The sequence below is a fragment of the Centrocercus urophasianus genome, unplaced genomic scaffold, assembly GCF_019232065.1.
Source record: "Centrocercus urophasianus isolate 14NV4802_14NV808 unplaced genomic scaffold, USGS_Curo_1.0 seq_17, whole genome shotgun sequence".
Classification (NCBI taxonomy): domain Eukaryota; kingdom Metazoa; phylum Chordata; class Aves; order Galliformes; family Phasianidae; genus Centrocercus; species Centrocercus urophasianus.
In genome coordinates this window covers 26,327,380-26,350,249 of record NW_024884722.1, presented here as the reverse complement: position 1 = coordinate 26,350,249, position 22,870 = coordinate 26,327,380, and the positions used below count along the sequence as shown (strand labels likewise).

Genomic DNA, 22,870 nt, shown 5'->3' with positions numbered 1-22,870 from the left:
GCAACAGGTGAACATTAACTAAAAACAAGCTTATTTTGAGATGGTGAAATGCTACAATATAGATTACTGAGGTAAAGCCACTGAAATTCCAGGCACTTTTTCACATGTATTTAAAGCATCTATTAAATATATATTTGTCTTAAGAAAAGGTTTCTATATAACCATAAGTAAGAGCCTAAGTCAGCTTTCTAAATTAGAATGGAAACCAGTCTCATCAACTTCTGCATAGTATTTAGTTTTCTGTATTTCTAACTACTGAGTTACTTGGTTTTTATTGTCTGCTTAACTACTTAGCTTACATCATACCTCTTTCAAAAAATGTTTTATTTAAATGAGTTGAAAATCACTGATTTCTGAATAGTTTGGAAAAAGGATCACAGAGTATGTGGCACAGCCTTAGGAGGAGATATTTGAGTTAAATTATATACATTTGTCTGCCCAAGAAAAGATTTTCTATTTGTTTTGAATATATACATACATACATGAATACATTTAGTTCTTTTTCCCAATTCCTGGTAGTTCTCCTGGTTTAGTTTTAACATAAATATTCCACAGAAAAGGTAAAGGTTAGTGGAGTATTAATTTTTCTTCTGTATGATACTGCATGTTTTCAATTAGGCTCACTCCCACAGCCATTTCCATATCTAGCCACTTGCTCTTATTTCTTGATAAGTGATAGCCCCTATCAGGAAGTCGGGGGCGAGTCTGTTACTGCTTTGAGTAAACAGCCTAAAGGTCATTTTAGATGGTGGCTTTTGACGCTCTTGGTTCAATAGCCACCCACTAAGGTTGTCATCAGTAAGTTTAAGTTAACCTCATGGAAAAATAGCCTTTCAGCGGGTCCTTTTGTCTGTACAACAGAGCAACCCACCAGCAGGCACTTAACAGTGGAACAAGGAAAACCCTATTAAGTTCCTCTCAAGACTCTCCACAGAGGCATTTGGTCTGGGGTCATGACCCAAGTGCTCTAGGTTTTCTCTGAGGTCTGCCAAGGTTATGGCAAAGTATTTAAGTGAATGGGGTCTTTCAGTCACAGTGTGTCCACATAGGTGCCACAGTTCTCCTAGCAAGTGCTCCAGGACCTCTTTAATGAGACTTCCCATCCCAGAAAGAAAACATGGGAAAGAACAACATCCTTGCTACATGGACACAGATGACATCCGCAGGCATGGCTATGTACACCAGAATATGAAGGCAGAAAGCCCATGGTTAACACTGTACCCCCACGCAAGCTAGGCTTCTTCAGGTTTTGTTTCTTTTCTGCAGGTCCTGCAATAGTAAAAAGAAGCAAGAACACTTTTGCCAAAATAGATGCCTCAAGTGCTGGAGGCTGTTGCCAGCACAAACTGCCAGTGAGCCTCCATGAGTGAAAGGTTGCTACACCAGTGACACATCTGGCCACCTTCTCCTACACACCTCCCCTCATGAAAGCAGGAAGAACCCATCAAACAGACCTAAAGATATTATCATCCTGCAAAAGAAGTATGGCATGACTAGGCCTAAGATCTAGAGTAAAGGCCAAAGTACCCACAGGGTTGATACAACAAATACACCTTGCAATGACCCCTCTACAGATTGAACTCATGCATCTCCCACATGGGTCACCACCACCACAGGTAAAATCCAAATTTTTATCCAAAATAATTTCTAAGACCCTTTCAAGAAACTTCTCATAAAGAAAGACTATTATCTTCTCAAAATTAGATACCTCAGGCACCAATTTATGCATCTGAAAATAAGCATTTCAAAGGTAGTAGAAGAGAATTTAGCAGCAAGGCACCTCAGACTCTCTCCATATTCCCCAGAGTAAAAACAGTCACTTCAGTAATTGAGGCACTATGCTGAAAGACATGGTCTGTGTCCACTTTACAGAAGCAGAGAAAGCACAGCACAACCCAAACCTCCTTGTCCAGTTGGAGAAAGGTAAGTCTGAGTTCCTCCTGATACACCTGTGTCGACTGTTAGTTAAAAATGGAAAAAAAATTACTTTAATCAAGTAAGGGGCAGGTTGTGCTGGTAAACTATCTCCACTTGTCTATTATGAGAGGTATGGGCCAGTACATACGTTCATAAACTTCTGCATGAAGTGACCTTGTATCATCTTTACTTTACCTCTGTGAAGCTCAAAGAAAAAAGAAAAACAAAAAACAAAAAAAAAAAACCCAACCAAACAAGAAAAAAAACACAAAAACAGAACACTGAAGAACACATGAGGGAAGATAGCAAAAACATGAATATTCCATAAAGATGTTGCCCTCTTTTCAGAGCCAGGCAGCCAGACTACTGTACCCACCAGCCCATTTGCTTCATGACATGCACAAGACAGTAGCTACCAGAATATCCTGTTCCTCTCCAGCATGCTTTGTGGGATTTAGCTGCTGTAACTGTGGCCTCCAGCACCTCTCTCACTTCCAGCATGGGCTCTTCTGCTGCCTCTAGAGAGGAAATTCCTGTTTTTGAGAAGTCAGTCCTAGCACAACAATTGACTAAGGGTGGCATCACCATGTAGGGGCTAATAGATAAAAAGCATGGAGGACAGATCCCACTGCGATTGCTCTCTTTCCCTCGCTCTTCTCCATGGCAAATAGAGCTCAAGGCTCCAGAGGCCTGGCCTACAGAAAAGCTGTCAAACCCAATTTCCATTGAGCCTGACACGATATTGTATAGACACAGGGCTCCATTTTCTAGCATATAATTTTCACTGTGCACTAAACAGACAAGAGAGTGTGAAAACTCCCTTTTTTTGGGTTTGACATTATCATACATACACGAAAACCATCTGTAGTTTTCAGCTTCAGTTTTTGCTCCAAGTTGGGATCTAACAGTTACTTCTCCCAATGTGCTCCTGCCCAGATCCCAGTTCAGTCTACTCCCTACTCCAGCTGCTTGCCTGCCTCTGTAAGAAACATCTGATTTCCAGCACAAAAGTGCCTGAGTGCTTATAATCCCAGAATACTGCTGTATCACAAAGCAAGGTCCTTGAGTCCAACACTTAACATAAAGGGTATCTACATGATAGCTGCATAGCCCCAGCACCGCTGCATCTAAACAGTAGAATAGCACAGCTGGGACTTCGCTACAGTCCAATATCATAACCTGTCACATCTTTTTAGTAAAAAGAATCTGGATAATGAAAATATAGGCTGTATTTAAGCAATAATACCTTGTAGCATGTCTAGCAATGTCAAGTGCTTTGTGGAAGGGGTTGTGCCTCTGGCTCTTACCCTCACAAGTCAATTCCCAAGAGTCAAAATAACTACCTTAAAAGTCGTAATTGCTATTCTCAACAGTAAAACAGATTTTTTTCTTCTAATGTACCTTTTACCATGCTGCAAAGTTAAACATGGCTTGCATGTTACCATGGATATAATTCCACATTTATAAGACTGGTCTTCCTGGCAGCTAAATGTCTGTACAGGAACAAATAGAACAGCAGGATTGTATTTGGCATTTTGCTCCATTTGTGATAACAGCTAACTAGTTGTTTTGTTTGTTTTTTCTATTAACAAACTTCTGATTTTACTGGAGTTTCTGTAGGAACAGAGTTCATCTCACTGACATGGAACACACGACTGATTCTGCAGTTAGTGTGAGCAGAGCATTGAACTCAGTGGCACTGCTCACAAGAACCAGGGCCATAGCATCAAGGCCCAGCATGTTTACATATTTGCCATGGTTGCCAGAAGGCAGTGTACAGCACATGAAAAACATGCTTAATCTCTGCTTGGTGAAGGGTCCACTCCAAACACAGAGTGCAGAGGTTGAGTTGGAATTCTTATTCAAAGAAAAATTGTGATGGATTCTTAAATTCAGGCACAGTGAAGTTAGGTTTTCACTTGAGGAGAGGGACAGTTTTATTCAGTGGGGTCCTAGAAAACTTTGCCCAGGAAAATGGAAATACTACATTCATATTAACTTGAAGTCAGCTGCATTTAAGAAGAGAAGCTAACTGAGTAAGAACAAACTGCAGATTGATAGAAAGGTGAATGTTGGCAGCTCAGAAGTCTCAGTGCCTCTTTCTCTCCCAAACTTAATTGCTTTCACCTGTATCTACTTTAAAAATTTTTGTGTATATTCCTAGCCCTAGCGAACAATTTCTGTGGCAAAAGTTACCTTTTCTTCAGTAGGACAAAATTTCACCCTGTGAATAAACCCAGGAATAGCTTTTGGCCGTTGGTGGGTAACAACTCAGATGCTATTGCTATATCTGAAAATAAGATGGAATTGCACAGACCAATCTGGGGATTACACCACATTATGCCCCTTCAAATCACGCAGCCGGAGTGTTTACCTGTGTCTGTGTGTTGCTGTCATGAAAAATTCAGTACCTATTTCAGCATCAGATACATATCAGTTAAGCTTGACTTCAGCTTTTGAAGTGGGTGGAGAGCATCACCACCCCTTTCCTGTACCGAAGTCTGCAACAAAATTGCATTTTACTCACAAACAGATCTGTGGTTCTGTTATGTTGACTTTTTTAAAAAATAATCTCATTGGACAGACAGCACCAGCAAGTTTCTCCACTCGGTGGAGTGTCTTCACAGCCCTCCCACGCAGTGAAAATGACTCAGACAAAACTACTAAATTAAGGGCATTGGTATTCTATGTGTTACGCTGGTGTTCATACAAGTAATGCCTTAAACAGTAAATTTCTGAATTAAGCGTTCAGGCAGTCTTCTCTGTGCTGCATTTGCCACTGAAACAGAACTGCAACGAAGGTGGGCTGAGGAGGAGGCTATTTGGATCATGGTTTGGGTTGTGTTTTGGCTAGAGCTAAATGTGAATTTGAGTGAGGTATGCGTGTATTTATTGCGTGTATCTGTTGAACTAATACCATGATATTTGATCTCAGTTGATAAGATTGTGCAAAATAAGCTGCCTTGGGAGATTCCCTTCGTCTCAGGCAAGAGACTGAAGGCTTTGACTCACAAATGGGGATGATTTCTCTTGGGATGACTACGCTGATTCCCACTTCTCAACATTCATCTCACCCATCTGCCTGAGGTTCCCCTACTGCAAGTATGGCTTGTGAAACAGCTGCTGAACTGCTAGTTGCAATTCCAAGCAGTCAATTAAAGTGGCATTTGTATAAATCAATATAAAAGTACATCAAACTACTGCAATTTCATAATTTGCAAATCACACTGTACCCTGCAAGCAATTGAGCCATCCCTGCAGTAAGAGCAAAGTCCTCTGTAAGAAAGCAGAGATGGAGAAATAAAGGCAAGAAGTTCTATGGCTGTCGCTCATAAAGCAAGGCTTTGCATTCAGGCCAGCCTTGTGGTCACAAAATGGACAGAAAGTCCCTGGCCACAAGGTAAGCAGAAGCAAGAAAAAGGAAGGGAGGGGAGAAGGAAGAGGATAGCTAAAGCATCTTCTCAGTTTAGGACAGCCTTGTCTCTTTACTTGCCAAAAATTGCCAATGAATTTGTGAGATCAAAGTTAGGCCAGAGCAGAGCCAAGAGAACACGCTCTTCTTCTGGCTGACCACAATTCCTGCTGAAGCCAGCAAGAATTTAATGTGGGTATCTCAGAGAAGGATATAGAAGCACTGACTCATCTATTGATGAACTCTGGCTCTTCTTCTGTTTGCCAGTGGTCTGCAGAAGGGCATGGTTTTCTTAAATGCTTTTGTTTTTGAAACTGCTGTATAACCTTTACAAATATAGCTCATGATGTGTTACTCAATTAAAACCATGCATTTCCTAGGAGTGACCTGCACTGCGCACCTGAAAAATACCTGACATACTTGTTCTTATAAAAGTTCAGTCAAGAAGATTCCACTTTATCCTTAAGTGACCTGCACCATGATTTTATTACTTGTGCAATTTTTTCTAGTTCTCCAACCTTGTCTGCTTTCCTCTTCACCTCATTAGGATATTTGTCCAATCAGGCAACTTTGACTCAGGGAGACTACCCAGTCTTACTATCTAGATTTAAATTTGTAATCTAGTCAGAGAATATAACAAAGATCAACAGATAGAAGTTGAGATAAGAAGAATGTCTATAAGATATCATAGAGTGATGAAGTGACTAGATTTGAAAGGGACTTTAAAGATCATCTTGTTCCCAAGCCCCAGCCGTGGGGTTGAATATCCACTGTTATCTACCACTCATTCTTTTTTCCTTAGCTAGCTAACCAATAAACTGGGAAATCTCATTATTTTAATATTAGTTATTCCTAACAATTAAATTTGTTATTACTTTCCATCTAATTCTGTATAGACAATCTGACAATATATTCCACCATCTGTCAAGGAATACAAATTGTGTTCTCAAGTAAATTTTCAGTTTTAAAAACATTCCCCTCTTTAGACATGCAGGCAAGCCATTCTTACTAAAACTCAAGACTAAATAACTTCCTAGTAACTTCTACACTGTGATACATAATGCCCTCAATGTATTTCAAGACTAGTACACTGAGGTATTTGCCAGGCTGCATTCCCAACCATCACCTAGCTGAAGTGCCCACTGCCACCAAGGCTTGGCTATAAAGTGCATACTTCCAACTGCTCAAGAACTTCTTTTCACTCCTCCCAGAGAAGTGGCCTAAATTACACCCACCCATCAAAGAGACTGCTCTTTTTCTAATTTAGGTCTGTCACATCTATTCATCAACTTCAGAAGAAGTATGGATAACCTTCAATTATATTATAAACATTTCTCCAAGCCCATCCTTCCAGAATGAGCTGTGCTGGTACCCCAGTCCTATGACTTACCCCTGCAAATTTCTAACAAGCCAATTAAGTATTTAAGATGGTTCTATGCTGCAAGCTAAGGCTCTGTACACATTTCTCACATTTGTATTTGCATTGCCCTCTTAACCACCCAAAGATACTACTGTAATTTTTTCCCTGTTGACTTTCAAATGTTTTTATTCTAAGTGTTTTGTAATTTTTACTTACCTAGGTATCTTTTGCACTGGCCTCTTTCAAAGTGAGCACAGAGCTGCTTTCTCACTAGACTGATGAATGACTCCTATTTCTTCATCACTTGAATGCCACCTCTCCCCAACAGTCCTGTGTAAGAACATCTGCTGTTATGTGGAAGGGGGGATTCTCCTGTCAACACTGAGAAATTCACACCCTCACCTTCAAACTCTGACATTAGCAAGTGCCAAAATATTTTATTTCCACAATTTGACAAAAAATGAAATGTTTTGGTACTCCTGAATGGAAACATTTCATTTCAATGAGTTGAACCAAGGCAGAACATTCTGTTTCAACCCAACTTGACAAAAGGTGTGTCTTATCCAGCCAGAATGAGGCTTTCTGACCAAGCTTTTTCCCATGATCCACCAGTACGGTAGGTAAGAATACAGACTGCAATACACTGTTGGTTAGGTAATAGAGAGCTGGGGGTGGCTGTAAGAGATAATCAGAATACAAAGTCACCTGTCCCAAAAACACCAGCAGTTCAGGTAGATCATTTAGGCTTAGTGTTAAGCAACAAGCTGCAATCTATCTCAACAAACTGTTTTGAAATGGGTCATATTGACTCAAAGCAAAATATTTCAGTAATACCTTCCTTATAAGTCCTTAAATCACAACTTCATAGAAACTTTGCATAAAAGTCACTTCAACACCAAGTATTTTTTAACATAATATAATTAGCAACTGTAGAAATAGATCAGTCATCATGAGTTGCTGTGTAAGAAGACCAGAATACTGATTCATACATGCTTCATATACATTGAATTGCTCTAGAAACCCAGGACTTCTATATCTTCTTCATACCATGACAGTACAGAAGGTCTTTTCTATCCAACAACTTGCACATGATGGGAAATGATGCCAATCATGAGAATTACCAGAGAATTCTTTTGCAGAAATTAGATGGCAGCAGTCACAATGACATTAGTCATTCACTCCTCAATCTGAGAAGGGACAAAAATGATCACTCATTGACTCTAGAGGCTGCAAGAGACATGAGGGAAGCGTACTATTTCCCATTCTTATTGCAATCATCATCATACAAAGTGACCAAAGCTGCTATTTTCTGCTCCTGTTCTAGGAGGGTAGTGGTTATTCTTAGTACAGATTTCAAGAGATTAATCTTGACCTCATTTAATTGCACCATTCTCCTTCTCCTGAACTTGTATGATCAAAATATGACCAAGGAGGCAAATAAGACTAGAAAATGCTAAGCAGTAAGAATATATACAGCCTTGATGTCACCAGTCTCTGCAGCTTCTGTGGATGAACTGACCGAGATGTGACTGAATGCTGGGTAACAATGACAGTGACAGAGTGGTATACAGTGGTATACTGTGCCTCCAAACACCACAGGAACATCAAGAAAAGCATGACAACTAATACCTGACATGTGAAAGCACACTCACAAGGAATTCTTTCAAAAAGTTGATAGTGAAGAACCAGGAGCAGTTAACTGCAGAAGGTTCAGAGTGAAGGTCTTTAAGAATAGATCCAGAAATGACACTGGAATGGAGAGCTAAACTGTGCTGTAGCAGCCGATCTAACAAACCATGCAGTCTTTGTGCTGCTGAGATCAGTGAGTTACGTACCACATGCTTCAGCAAGCAGAAGAGAAGTCCAGGAAGAACTCATAGGCAGAAGAGATTGACCAGACCTTATTTTTTTTTTTTTCACACAAGATGATGGTTGGGGCACAGACAGGAACCAGAGTACCCAGATGCCCTGGTCAGGACAGACACCATTGTAGATGATGCTGTCCAAAAGCGAGAGGCATCTCTGAAATGCTCAATAGCTTCTGGATAGATAAGCTCTTGAAGTCCCTTCCAACACTTTGCTATTGAAAGACAAAAGCAGTGAAAAAGAGGATGAAATTTCAGAAACATCAACATGCTTTTGATAGAGGAGAAAACAGATCAAGCTAATGGCAAAGTAATACTGTAAAAAATAGAATACAAATATTCCATTCAGTGGCTTAGGAAGACCATAGGCCCCCAACACACCTGAGGAAACACTGACAAGGATTTTCATGGCAATTACTCCCCTGGGGTGATATTTTGGTTCACTGCCCAATTAGAGTTTGCTGTTGAAAGATTTCATGGGATAGAACCTTAGCTAGAGTAAATAAACAGTGTCACTGCTTTCTGGAAGCATGGCAGTTCTAAACAGGAGAGGATTCTGCCACTCTCCTGCCACTTGTATCAGACTGGCAATGAGGCTTTCTCAAGGGAGCTATATCTGACAGCTTCACAACGAAGCAAGATGTTATGAAAAACAGCATGAAAATCCAACTCAACAAACACATTTGATACTGACTTTAGAAGTCATGCTAACAGATGGTACCAAATCCACGTGTCAAAGATCACAATTACTTCTTTACATTTTCTATTTTACGTCATGTGTTTTTTTTTTTTGTTGGTGGTGGTGCTGTTTTTTTTTTTTACTTTTGTACAACCCCAGAGAAACAGAATATAAGATCTGGAGCTAATTAAACTATAACATACTAAAAGAAGATTTGGCCGTGCTGAGAAATCTGGAGTATGGTACAGCAAGACACTCCTCTGTAAGCACTGAGATACCTCCGCGTGATTCCTCATAATTATGAAATGATTCAGCTTATCTCTAGAATTAGTCTTAGATTTGAATGACAACACTACAGATAGTGTAGTGCATGCTTGAGTTACATAAATCAGATAATCTAAGACAATATTTACATATGCATAAAAAGATGAGGAACAGGACTATTGAAATAAGGTCTGCGCTGCAGTTGTTACACATTCAATTACAATAGGCAGCTGTACTGAATTCAGATTCATTCTCTTAAGAAGATGATATTTAAAGCCCCCTGACTTATTTTTCACATTATGCACTAGAAATAACATGACTGTGGTAGAAGAGGAGTCACAGGAGCCCTCTTCTTTTTTTTTTTTTTCCAGAGAAAAGAGATCTTGCATAAACTGTAAAGATAACAAGTAACTATGCTCCAGTGCTTGCTTATAACAAAGCAAGCACCATGTTTGCACCATGCTAGCCAGGAACATAAATGGTCCCTTTAGCTCTGATGTGGGGCCTGCTTGGCCCAGTGTGAAAAAGCAACAGTGATCTAAAAAGTACAGGTGTATCCCACAGGAAGGAGAACAAACTTTCAGTCCAGAGCATTTTCATACAAGTACACTTTTATTTCCAACAAGAAAAGTGCTTCAATAAGGAAAACCCCAGCCTGTAGCTGACCTAGATACACTGCTGGTGTAAAAAAAGCCAGGAGTGAGGCTTTTGACAGATGAATCCGAGTTCATCTGAGTTCCACCTTATACTAGACACTGATATTTCCATTCTAGCTGTCTAAGTACATCCGGCCCAAAGCTAAAGCTGCCTTTGCAGTCTTGGCAAAAGGGAATCTCTGTCTGTGCCTCGTCATGCAAGCAATGCTCACTGAAGATGTGGGAAAGAGAAACATTGGGCATGCTTAAGCATCTGCAGTGTATCAATTTCCCTGTGGGCAAAAGCTGCCATTAAAAGACTTGGAGCACTCTAGGCGAAAATGAACATAAAGAGCGCCCGAACTTTGCTAATTGGAAATTGAACTTATACTTCCCTGGCTTTGAGCAAGAAAAACACATTTCTTTTAGCCTGAAGTTAATACCTAGCCAAGGCTAGTCATCTGAGCTCTCCTCATCACCATCACAGAGAAGGACAATATCCCTAGATGATTCACTGCCTTACATACCAGATGAATCACTCTGGCTATCTTAACTGAATAGTGAGAGAGAGAAAGTGATCGAGCCTAAACGCTTTGCTTGGACAAGGTCCCTAGTCTACATACGGTTCAGGTACGATGAGATACATCCTATCTAGATGGTCTTCTTTTTAAAGTGTCTTCTTAATGGCCAAGATGAATGAAATTTAAAAAAAAAAAAACTTTAAATTCTTGACACAGTAACCATATAAAACTAAGATGAAAACAGTAATCAAACAACACTAACATTAATGACCATAAAAAGCACAGGTATTCCACATGATACTCACATGTGCTACATCTTACCTGTGCATAGAAATGTGTATCATATACGCTCAGTGAGAAGGCCACTGCCAAATAACATGCTGTACACATTTTCAAAACAGAGGGGAAGAAAAGGAGCCACTGACCCAAGGTCTTGGAAATCAAGTAATGAAATTTCGCCTGTGTGATCTGGCACGCTTCATGAAACTTTCTGTCTAGAATAACACCTGTAACCTTGCCCTTTCAATGCAGCTTTGATTTATTTCCTTGGCAGCACAGATGGGGAAGGGGCAGGAAAGAACATGGCTCAGCCAGTGTGAAAACAGCCAGACTCCCTTCTGCTGGTTTCAAAGTTCTTGAAAGGAACACAGCACAAAAGAGACTGCTGGGGTTCTCCTGGCAACAACAGCATTGACAGGAAGCAGAAATGACCAAGAGAGTCATAACATTATGCAGAGATACAACATTTGCACATAGGGACCTTGTGCTACAGTGATCTTTCCCATTTTGCACTGTGGGTTTCTGCCACCTCTATAAGGGCAGTTCAAGCACCAGTGGAACAGGTTCAGGGACTGAATCAAGTTTGCCTGGCTCTGAAACGTTCAGCTGTGCGGTGTGACATAGCCCTTTATCTCCCTGGGGGGAATGGGATTTTCTGCATTTTCATTCTGAGCACATAAAGCAGGTAACTAGATGAAATATGGCACAGTCAGCTTCTGAAAAACCTTATGGTAGGTGATAGGTGTGAAGACTGCAAGAGACACACGTCACTCTTCCTTTAACACTTTTGATCACTAATTCATTGATTGTTCCCCTCCAAAAAAATTTCTAAACATCTTTTTTTAAACAGAAATTTTGACGAGAGTTATTGGAATATCCTTAAGCGTAGACTTGGCACAGAGACTGCAGAATAGTGAGATACCAGTCTGGCTGAGCTTGTACCTACCCTGTGGCTGAGGGAGAACAACAAATGCCTGTCAGCTACAGTTGGAAAGATGAAGCACTCCATTTGAGTCGAATCACTGTGCCAGTGCCAGGCACTGACTGCTCCACTAGGCACTTCATGCTGAGGAGAATATCCCTCACCAAACAACTCGTAAAGAAGATCAGCCACATTCAAGTAGAAGCCACTAACTGAAATTGGCTTCTTACACAACATAAAGGGAACACTTTAAGAGAATACTTAAAGCAGTTTGTCCTGTACAACTCCTTATAGGATCTTATTTCCAAGACTTATAAATTACCCAGGCTGTCTGGAACAAGTTCTATATGTGCTACAGATAGATACACCACAGAGCAAGAGCAGCAGGAGGACAGTCTCTTCCCTATAAGCATTACACAAATAATAAACATTAGTGCACGAAAGTTTGGAGAATATTAAGTACATGTAATTTTGGTGGCCTATGTTTGCACGCCCATCAACTGACTTTGTTTTCTTGGTCTGCAATTGACCTTGTGATGTTCATTCAAATAACAGACTGGCTTCAAATACAAAGTTATCTTTCCAATGAAATTTTTCAATTGACAATATACTCCCACAATTAAATTAACTAAACTTTTAACTACTCTACAACCTAGCTTTTTAACATGCAAAACTATACAAGTATAGTAATAGAATGGTAGGGAAAAGAAAACTGTATTTAAAGCAGACATTGATTTTAATAATAGACAGCAAATGCCAAAGCCAAAAAATCACAGAGCTCAGGCAATGAAATGTGGTGTGTGCTTTAATTCCATGATATTGGTTTATTAATTTAGCAAACGGAAAGTTTGGGCTGCATTTGAAGTGGAAATCAACTACATTTTTCTCTAGAAAGGGAATGCATAAGATTACTGAAGTTACCACAAAAATAATTTACTAAAAGTAGTGCCATAGATTAAGTAGTTAGGCACAAAGAAGAATTAAATCTCTTCAGAATTTATTGATTTATGATACCATGTCAAGTTTGGGACATAAATATTCATTATCTCGCAGTTCTATTCCTTCAACACTTAGATCAATTTTATCCATGTCTTTCTAACAACAGGGTATTCAGCTAACTCCACACAGCTAACAGTGAGACAATGCCCTGTTACCTTATCTCCCCACTGAGAAGCAGGGAGCACATTTTATGTTATGTTATATTTATAATCCTATAAATTATTCCATACACAGTTGACACTGCAACACTGCTTACACACAGCTGCACCACAGACTACTAGATTAAACTTTTGGAGTCGTCTAATAAATCTAAATGAAGCTGCCAAAAAGTAGATGGGGGCAGTGTTTCCATATTTGCTCAGGTCTGCTGAAGGGAACGTTTCCTTATCTGGCAGAGATGGTCAGTCAGTTTTAGTTCTTTTTTACCAGATAATAGGCCATAGCATTCACGCAGTTGGCAGCAAGCATGAAAACTATCCACATGTAGCTCAAAACCCAGTACTACTGCTAACAACCTTCAATATCTAATGACACTGAACTTTCTGAACAATCAGAACAACCGGCTTATAAAAAACAAGACAGATGCTTAAAAGAACAGACAAAGGCATCTATTAAACATGTGACTGGCATTAACACTAGGATAGTGGTGCTTGCATACGTGTTACTTACATAAATCATTGTTCTCTCCAGTCAATACAAACACATCATCCAAATGAAGGGTGAATAATAGATAGTGTGAACCCATAGGACTCTGTGGTTGCTGTGGGTATTAGAACACTACAAAGTGTGAAATTCTATTTTTTGAAATATATTTGCAATACTCCAAGAAATTGAACTCTAAGAAATACGAAAAAAAAATCACCAATGGTTATACAGTACAGCACAGCACTAATTCAGCATGGCACCTCTAGAGAAATCATTACTTCAGTTCATTGGTGAAAACGGTTTTCACCAAGCACGGATTTGAACAAAAAAATAAACAAAAATCACTTGTAGTGAACTCATCCAGTGAACAAAGCAGGCCGAATACGAAGAGATTTCCAGCTGCATGACTGCCGTGTGCAGGACTGAATTTCCCCAGAGGGCACCACATCATAGGGCAGCAATCTGCCAAGAGGGTATCAGTGCCAAGGGCTTCTGCTACAGCAAAATTGGGCAACCATACATGCTTTTGCAAACACTGGAGAATGATGAGTAGAAGAGGAGGGAATGAAAGTGTCTCATGGGCTTTTCGTGTCTCACCCTTACTACGTGCAGGTTTTGATAAGTGCTTTGAAGAGGCAAAGCAGGGAATGCCTGTTCTGATGCTGTCCTTCGCAGGCAAGGTACTTGCTCTCTCTATTATGCATCTGCTTTATCACTAAGTTCTTCCTGCCAACAATCAAATTTTCCTAAATACTAGAAGCAGGTAGGTAACTTTGAAGGTTATGCTCTTTTATACCTATGCTCTTTTACTCTTTTAGCACTGACCGTTTCTTCCCTCATGCACAGCATAAACAATTGGTGTTTTCAGTGCAAGACTATAATCTGTTCTAAGCTAAGACTTGAGCCAAACCTCCTAAGGGAAAGAGAAAAAGGAGAAGAAATACATCTTCACCTTTTTTTTTTTTTTTTTTTAATTCTTCATCCAGAATATTATCAAACAGGCCAATATACTGTCTAGCTCACAAAAGTAATTTCTTGAAAGCATATTAGAGGAGTGTTTGTTTCCTTTTCCTTTCAGGCTGAAAAGGAAAATTTTCTGTGAGTTTACTGTAATGGAGTGTTTGTCTCTATCAGAAGCAGTCTGACCTCTCCAGCCACAAGACAAAATACCAGCAGCCCACTCTGTCACTAGTTCACTATTAGGAAATTACATGGGAGGAAAAACACAACACAAAATTCACAGGAAAGAAAAAAAAAAGAAAAAAAGAAAAGAAAAAAAAGACATTGGCAGGGTAGGAGTGAATGAACAGCTTAATAATGAAGCCAGTAAAAGGAAAATATCCTCCAGCCAATTGATAATAAAAGGTTAGTTGAGGCAAAGGGTCAGCTTCTAGGCAATGTGAAGTGGCCCAGCTTCTCCAACCTCAGCAAACTACAGAGATTTACAGCAGCTGAAAAAAAAAGAAAAAAAAAAAAAAAAGACAGAAAAACCCAACTATAAAAATGGAATTGGAGGCCCACATTTTGAGAAGATTCCGCTCACTTTTAGCATCAGACTGAGGTACAGAGGTGACTCTGAGGGTTTGTTTCTGCGGGGGAGTTCCTGTGAAGTAAGCTGAAGTGTGAATTTACACTGTGTATACTGTTGGGTCTCTAAGTAGGCTGTAAATTCAAAACCTAGCCTACTTTGCAGGGATTTCCCCAAGTAGATAAAAGCCTTAAATTGGCCTTCTAATCATGGAGGCAGACAGAATAAACAGATATTTCCAAAATTCCAGACCCACACAGGAATCTCTCAAATGCAGGTGCAAGTGAGTACCAGATAACATACACCATAGTCCTGCAAGTACATGGTACCCTCCTTCCTTCTCTCCCAAATCCCACTTCCACCATCTCTCTCAGCATCCCTCCAAGACTCTATCTGCAAACCCTGTGCCCTATCCCAGCTTCAATCCAGACTTCCATGCCTCGGTGCCTGGCTCTTCCCTTCCCCATTTTATATCTAGAGGTCCACATCCTCCTTACCTACTTTGCCCTGACTTTCACAAGGGATGGTAAAATAGTTCTGGTACAAAGGTGTCTCCTATCAGTTATTTGCCCCTGAACAAACCTAACCATGTCCTGCCCATTCACACCACATCTGTTTCCAAAAGATGGGAAGGCACTGAATCCTTGGGCTACCAGATGCCATTTGAAGCCTCCTTCAGAAACACAAGGTTAAAGCTATGCAGGCAAATGCCACGAAGGTGTGCAAGATTGCTCACACTGTATTGGCTGAAAGATATTTCTACATGCTGCTGGATGGGATGCCTGAGGCCTTCAGAAGGATGAAGAGGATGCATTTAGTAGGGCCACAACTTCTTCATCAAGCCTGTGCCATTTCCCCAGGACTTGCAGTGAGGGCATAATACAGCAAAGCATTTACGCCTTGGCTAATCTTTACTGCCTCTAGGAGCCCGTACTGCTTTAGCAGCTGTCTGTACTGTTCTGACGTGCTGGCTCAGGTACTCACTGTACCAGGTAGTCACCAGTATCAACTGAGTCCCTGCCTGTGGCTGTAGCACTCTAACACACAGTGACAGTACTACGTCCTCATGGATCCTTTTCAAGAAGTCTACTTAGTAACATGCTCTGTCACCTAATACAAACACCAGATTTCTCAAGAACAGTATGGGACACTTCCTCTTCAATGCCATCTCTGACTTTGCAAAGCATGAAGAAGAAATTCAATCAATGCTTACTAGTCTGAGCCACAAGATTGATGAAGGAAGCAAAAATGTATAAGCCATCTTTTGGTGTGAGCAGAAGGAACTAGTCACAGTGAACAGCTATCACATACACTACAGTGCCCTGCACTGTCCTTATCTGCTCCAGCCGATAACAGCAGTCTAAAGAGCAGAAAGCACTTGCTAGCAGGTGCAAGACTGGAAAGGGATCTGAGAGATGCGGACTGCACACCAGTGACTCTTCCAGCACTTGTGTAAGTTTCATCTCAGATGCATATGAACATTCTGCATATTGTGCATCTCTAAGAACAGAAAGAGCTCAACACAGCATGAGAGCTAAAGTCTATGCTGCAGACCGCTTCCTGCATTCCATTACCTCAAGCATTCTGTGTGCCCCTTTTTGTTGTACAACTCACAAACACTTATGTAACTAAATTCTACCAGTGAAAGTACTTAAAGCCAGCATCTGAGCTTCACAGAGCAGCCTTCAAGGAAAGTGAAGCTTACATTATCTCAGGAGCATTTATTTGGAAGTGTTTGAGCTTTGGCACCAAGTCTCTGCCACCAAGAACAGCCAAACCCCATCAAGCCACCAGTGTGATTAACAATGGCTCACAAAACGCTGTTAAGCATTGATACACAGAGTTAAAAAAAAAAGTTACAGAAATTATCAAAGGTATATAAATCCCAGCAATTGTATCATCAACGTGATGCAAACAAGAAAGTTTAAACAAATTACTGTGTGTGAATTATTCACTTAACTGAAATAATTTCTTTTTCATCGCAACCTGCACAGGAAGAAAATCAAGACTACATAAGGCCTGACATTCAGAGGGAGGAGGAATATGCTGAAGGTTCAAGTTTCATGAAAATAATTAAATCATTCATTTTGCCTAACATAACGGCAAGTCTCTCAGGAGCTGTCTACAGGAAGCAAGTAGTTTCCATGCAAACTGTCAAAGTTGTAAGAACAATATCTTGTTGCTGAACAGTTTCTTTTTGTTTCTGGTTTGTTTTTTTTTTTTTTCAGAAGAACAAAGCATATGATATCATATAACTTGCAAATAACAAAGCATGAACAAAAAAACTTCCATGTTTCTTACTGAGAACAAACAGATACTCACTTTGCAACAAAACATTTTACAGCATCTTGCGAATATTATGAGGACTCAAAGGATTTTATGGGAAATTTATGGGAATTTATGGGAAATTTATACTTGCAAACTGATTAACTTCATCCACATGTGGTACAGCACTTGCTCCCCACTCCGGGACAAGGCATTCAAACTGGACCAGACATATTGGAAAACAAAGTGTGGAAAGCTAACTAGCTGCATTTCACATTCTGAAACGTGAAATTCTGAGGTTTCACAGGTAATTATGGATGTTAATTTGATCTTGTATCACTGACTTCAGCAATGCAATCTATCAGCAATGATTTCAAAACCAAGCAGCAAGGATGTTTACCTGCTTCCCTACAGGCACCACACGCAATATGTGCACTATGACTAAGCTTAATTTAATCCAAGGCCAGGTTGACACAGTGTGCAGTGCCATGTGCAACTGGATACAAAGCCACACATCAAATCACAATTCAAGCAGCAATGGCTGCACCAGCTCCCTATCCATCTCTCCACTCACAAACAGTACTGGAAGGTTAAAAGAAATCCTACATGATTATGTAACGAAACCTTGTCTCAGCACATCTACAAAACAAGGCTGAAGTTCCACTGAAAAGACAGCCTTAGTTCAGACACTTTGCAGTTCTCAGTCACCTTGTGATCAGAACATCTGTTAATTGACAGCAACGTTGTTAGCATACTCACACATCTATGTTCTGCAATTTTGAATGACCTGTACCATTTGAAAAGCAGAGATACTTGAAAAGGATACCCTCACACAACTAGCTTACATCAGACCATAGCCTAAGGCAACCCGCAGAATCAGAGGTACACAGTGCATTACTGGAGCACAGGGAAAAAATTATGGAGATAAGGGAGAGCAAAGTGAAAACACAAAGTGGACAACAGGAGTCAAAGTGCAGAGGAGCCTCTGAAATAAACCTGCACACACTTATCTTCCTGTCCACTGAACAGCAAAAGGATGCAGGGACCAATGGTATAATGCTGAGTTTCCACAGGTCTCAGATCTATTATAGAAGTATTTTATTTACCTGTATGATGTACCACTTGGGATAATGTATCTAGATAAATGTATTAACTTCTGAAATTTTCAGTGTGCAATTTCATTAGTGTGTAGCTTTTTCCAAGGCTATGGATTTTCTGCCTGGCATCTCTCTCTCGATATTTAAAATCACAGAGCAAGCTACTCTAGATCCTTACTGAACCTAATACCTACACAATAACAGGGATAACCACCAGCATAGGCCCTAAAAAGGGCACCCCAGGAAACTCAGCCATCAAAAAACATCCAACAAAGCAAAAGAACAAGGCTCTTCACATTAATTTAACAACCTATTATCCTCTAAAATCATCGTCAGTACCAATCCACTTATCTAGCAATTAAACAAATATGTATGAGCTTCCTATGTAATAAGACACTGATTAAACCCCACAACATTTCAAGCAGAGCATATTTCTTACAAAACAAAAAACCCAGCTCTCTCCAGCTCTCTCATTAAACTTCAAAGGGAATTACACATGAACACATAGCATCAACCAAAAGCACATAAGGATTCTGTCTTAGTTTCACTCAAAATTCAATGATTCTTTTTAATTACTTCAGTTGCAACGTCTTCAGAAGCATGGAGAACTCTTCTTTGAGAGAACTAACCCACAAAAAGAGCACAGCTCTCCTTGCTCCACCACGTACTAGGGAGGCCTTTCTGCCCTGCAGAATGTAAAATATTTCAGAAAAACAAAATCAGGAAACAAACTGATATTTGGTTAAAAGAACACGCTGAACTGAATAACTGTGGTTTTGGAAACCACCAGCTCTAAAGATGGGAAGTTTGAAGCCAAGAAGAAGGCACTAAATAATCACTTGGCTTGAGGTTTTTCTGGTAAGACTCCTTGACATTTGAAACATGTGAAAGGCTACCTATGGATTTGGTGCCTTGATTTTTTTTCTCCTAACCTTTCTTCAAGAACAGCCAGCAGTATGACCAGCATCAAAGTTTTTCATACTGGGTACAGTGAGAATTGTTCAAATGTCACTCTGTGACTCAACATGTAGAAATGCTGCAGGGTCATGGCACTGCTTCTTTCCTCCCCAGCCTGCACCTATTGCCCTCTTACGCCTTTCCCCAGGAAAAAAAAAAAAAAAAAGAATTCTATAGAATTCTACATACTCTACAGATTGAACGTGGCTGGTTTCTAAGTAGAGATCTGTTCTGATTTCCCTGGGTTGTCTTTTGTTTTCTTAGAGCTTCCAAGGAAATATTGCTCAGAAGCAATGAAGGCCAACTGTTCTTGGAGAAAGGCATACGACAACCAGCAAATTTAGCAAGGCTGCACAGTCATTTTGAAAGAGGCTTGGAAAATCCTAACACTGCTAAAATTTATCTTCATAACTGCTGACAAGATCTAGTAAAAAGTTTGTGTTGTGCTCGTGCATTTCATTGTCTTTCATAAGCCAAGATCTTATTAGCAAATCATTTTTTTCATAGTTCAAAAGCCAAACTGTTGTGCATGCTTAAATTGCTTGTAGCAAAGATAATAGCTCTTGACAAAGTGTTTTCAAAGTACTGACATACATAAACATGTTACACTTAGGTACATCAGCCGCTTGTTAAAAATCTGCCACATTCAGGCTCACCTGATCACTGTGTCTGCGGCAGTCTTCTTGACTGTGGTAGATGGGAAGACCAAGAGCCTCAGTGAGAAAGGCAAGTAACTGCTGCAGAGCAGGAGGAGAACCAGCACAATGGCTAAAGGACGTAAGCCGAGAAAACCCAAGATCAGTTCTGCAACATATTTCCTTACACAAACTTACATCATTAATTCTCTCTGTGTCTCTGTTCTGTAAAATTGTACTTTCATATGACAGGCTCTGAGAATAAACACAGTATGAAGTGGCATACTGACAAGGAACATGGAAATGAGTCTCTGAGTCTCTGATAACTCCCCGTTACCAATCAGTCATTTTTAGCACTCAAAATGAATGATCCCAGAGAATATTACAGTGGAAACTACTCACAAGAGACTGAAGAATCAACAGATTCCTGAACTGAATTCAATTTCATGAGTATAAGCTTAGAAGGATTCGTTTACCACGATGATACCATTTGGAAATCAGTCTTTCAAAATTACAAGCACAGCAAATCACCATCTAGCAGCAATGTTATTTCATGGCACTGGTCACAATGACCAAGGAAGCTTTTCAAGTCACGACGAATGTATTGGGATGTCTTGAGAGAAAGACCTATAAAAACAGCATATCCCAAACCTGAGACTCTTCTGTATTAGTTTTGCACACTTTTTATTGGTGCTGATGTTACACAGCACCGCTAGCTCCTTCAAAAATGTCAGGACAGAATCCATCCTCAAATACCGGACTGCAGTAGCCTCAACACAGGTGTCAACTTCCCTGGGGACTTCTTTACCCTGAGGAGAAGGCAGACACTGCAGAGCTTACCTTACCTATGTCCCTTCTCATGTGAGCTTACTCACTGGACAGCACTGTTTCATTGGACAGAACCGCCCCACAACTCCTCTTCTAAGATGTATGTTAAGGGCCCAGCATCTTTTTACTTTTTTCAAACGCATCCATCTAGCTGATCATCTCCCTTCTCTCTTCACCTGCTGTATTCTTTAGGGCTGTATGTTCTGCCAGCATCTGTAACACAGAGACTAGTGGATTCTGAGCGTTTCCTGCCCTGCCACCACTGCTGTCCTCAGGTTTCACAGGGTGCCTCTATGTTAGTTGGAGCAGGAGTGTTCTTTTTATGACAGCCCCTCAACCTCTCCACATACAGTGCTGCAGTTGCATTCAAAGAGCAGCCCCCGAGTTTCCCAGCAGCGGAGGGGCAGCACACCAGCTGCACACAGCATGCAGTCCAGGGCACCCCACTGAAACTACTGCTCCCTACGTCTACTCCTAACGGCTGTGGTATTTCAGGAGAAGCTGCATTAGAGTATCAAACATTCATTCTTCTTCAGGGAAAATGAAGAAACCCCTTCTACTTTGCACACCACCCAAAACTCACACTGCTCCTCACCATCCACCCACCAAAAAAAAAACCAAACCAAGAAAGTGAAAAACAAAATAACCAACCAAGCAAAAAAAACCAAACCAACAAGCAGTCTGATATCTTTCCTCTCAGATAGCATCTCCAGTGAACCACAACTGTTAACATTTTGGACTAATCTTTGTTAAAATTGTTATTATTTAGGTCCTTGCTCACCTCACTGTAATCTGAAACTCACCTCTTCCCTTTCACCACTTTCTACTCCTCCTCTCTCTCTTTTGCATCTTCCTGTTCTATTTTACAGTTTTGAATAAAGCTTGAACTCATCACTACACCAAATCCATCTGAAATAACTCCTCCATCTTCCACAATTTCTTCGATTTTCTGAACATGAATTTTTATGCAAGTTATACCAGCGCAACGTGGAACGTCAGGATATCTATACAAATTCCACCTCCTCCAGTCTTCAGCCACATGCAGCATGGTTTTTCCCTTTGTGTGCCAGCCCAGGATCTAAGAAACTGAATGGAAGGACCTCAGCTGACTGCAGCAGGCAGTCCCCTAACTTCGCTTAATTAAGTCATTTAAACAACTGATATTATTTTATGTTAAATTTCATGACTGTGTGACATTCAGAGATAACCACGTATGTTCTGTGTCTTTTGCAGATACATTTTTCCTATTATGCAATTTGAAAAAATACTGGTTTTGTCCTAATGTAATTGTAAGAATCAAATTTATATACAAGACCTTTAGAAAACAGAGACCCACCTTTAAATGCAAAGAACAAACATTTGCATTACCTATTTATATTAAAATATGCAGAAATTTCCAAAGTATTCAGTCAACTTATAAATTTTTATAACTTCTTCAAATTGTTAACATTTTTTTAACACACAGCATTATTTCAGCTTTGTGGAAAGCTCAATAACAATCTTTCTGGTCTGGAAAAAAGGAAAGAACATTATAATAGAGAATGCAGAATAAATAAAAACAAAACAGTACAAGCCGTACATCCACACATACAAAGACAACTTTCATGGTGAGCTATAAGCAATTATAATAACACAATGTGCTGCATGTTGATTTCACCAGTGAAAAGAATTTCTCCAGTTATTGAAGACTTTCCTGGCAGAATCTCAGAAAAAAAATCTGACATTCTCCCAATCTGACTTCTGTGCAATGCAAGTCATGCACATTTTAAACACTGATGAATAATGCTGCCTTTCTTCTACGAACTGTTAACAGCAGTAGAAACTATTATAGCCTGCTTATAACCATGTCTCTGTAGTCAATACTCTCCAGACACTTAGCAATACTAAAGCTATTCCTGGGGCAAAACTAGAATTGCTATGCGAATACAAAGTTTGATTTATGTTGAAATGAAACAACAAACATCTGATCTTTCCTTCTTTAAATAGTCATTCATACAAACACGAGTATCAGCTGCATAACTAGAAAGTGATGTACCGAATTTCTAGAAATCAGACCAAGGAA

General features: G+C 40.0%; 1 protein-coding gene across 11 annotated transcripts in view; it reads right to left on the bottom strand.

Moving 5' to 3' along the window:
- RTKN2 (rhotekin 2) overlaps positions 1-22,870 on the bottom strand; it is a 190,883-nt gene that overhangs the window by 150,183 nt on the left and 17,830 nt on the right. For 8 of the 11 annotated variants that reach the window (XR_006168747.1, XM_042818525.1, XM_042818516.1 and 5 more), the window contains 2 exons: positions 20,002-20,113; positions 6,906-7,019 (listed from right to left, as the gene is read on the bottom strand). The exons of 2 other annotated variants lie outside the window; for them this stretch is intronic. The gene's annotated coding sequence lies outside the window, so the exon portion shown is untranslated. The remainder of the gene's footprint in view (positions 1-6,905; positions 7,020-20,001; positions 20,114-22,870) is intronic. One more of the 11 variants, XM_042818523.1, reaches the window with a different exon arrangement.